Genomic DNA, 1,220 nt, shown 5'->3' with positions numbered 1-1,220 from the left:
CCGCCCCGCGGCGCCGCGCCCGCCCCCTCCCGCCTCCGCCCCCCGCCGGCGGCCATCTTGGGTCTGGGCTGCCCCGCGGCGGCCGCGCATCGCTACCGAGGGCGCGGTGAAAAAACCCCGGAGGGCTGCCCGACCCCGGCCGGGCGCTGCTGCCCTTGAGCGCAGGGCCGGCCTCACGGCTTGCACCGAGACGCACGCCACCATCTAGCCAAGCCGGTGTGAAACACAGAGCCAGGTTTCTGTGGGAGCGGGTGGCCACGCTGCCACCCGCAAACCCTCCGGGGTGGGCCCGAACAGGGGCAGCGCATAGCACCTTCATGCACAGTTCTCAGCTTTAAAAACAAAAAGCAGCAAACATCACCTGCGAAGTTGCTGATACCTCATTTACATACACAAGAATGATTTCTCATACGTGACTCAGCTGCGGTCATGCTGTGAGTGCATGGTAGAGCCAGAAATAGACCCTCCAGATGCTCAGGCCTAACATTAACCACAGGAGCAATTTTGTTTCCTACGAGGGTGTGGCTTTCTGTCACCCTCTCCCATCTCCCAGCTGCTACCTGGGCTCAGGCCTCACATGAGAGAAGAGTGAGACGCATCCTCCCATCCCCAGAAAGACCATGTCTTTGGAGTGACAGCTACAGGCTCTGCACATGCCCTTAGAGGGTTGTTCAGCTGTCTACCATAAACAGAGCCCACTCCATCAATGCATTTGCTCGTACCGTTCCCCTCAGAGGTGCTGGAAGATGCACAGAGCATCGTGGACACCGGCCCAATTTGTGAAATAGTTACCAGCGTCTGCATGTTAGCTCAGCTCCAGTGCTAGAGATTTGAGCCTGATAGAAACCATCTGCCCCCCTCTTCAGGACAGTCAAATCAAAATGACATGTTAAAGGTACTGGTTTAGGAGCCAACAACACATCGGAGCAAAGAAAGAATATGCTTTGACTTCCTTGGCCAAAATTTCCCCTCTCCCATGCTGTTGCACAATATCCTGTGCTGGGCTCAGAGAATACGTGTTCACATGCTGTGGGCACATCCCTGTAAACTCTGTGACTCTCAACTTTTTTTTTTCTTTCTTTTTTAAGAAGTCACTAACTGTTATGGCTTCAGAGAAAGCCTATATTGTAAACACAGATACTGCCATAGCTTCTGTGCAGTTTACAGGCTGCACTGCAGGCATTAGTTTGCACGCAGCTGCAGAGGCTTAAAACTTTGTG

This window comes from Dromaius novaehollandiae, chromosome 2 (genome assembly GCF_036370855.1).
Source record: "Dromaius novaehollandiae isolate bDroNov1 chromosome 2, bDroNov1.hap1, whole genome shotgun sequence".
NCBI lineage: Eukaryota > Metazoa > Chordata > Aves > Casuariiformes > Dromaiidae > Dromaius > Dromaius novaehollandiae.
The sequence above is the reverse complement of the archived record's forward strand: the minus strand, read 5'-3'. Positions refer to the sequence as shown.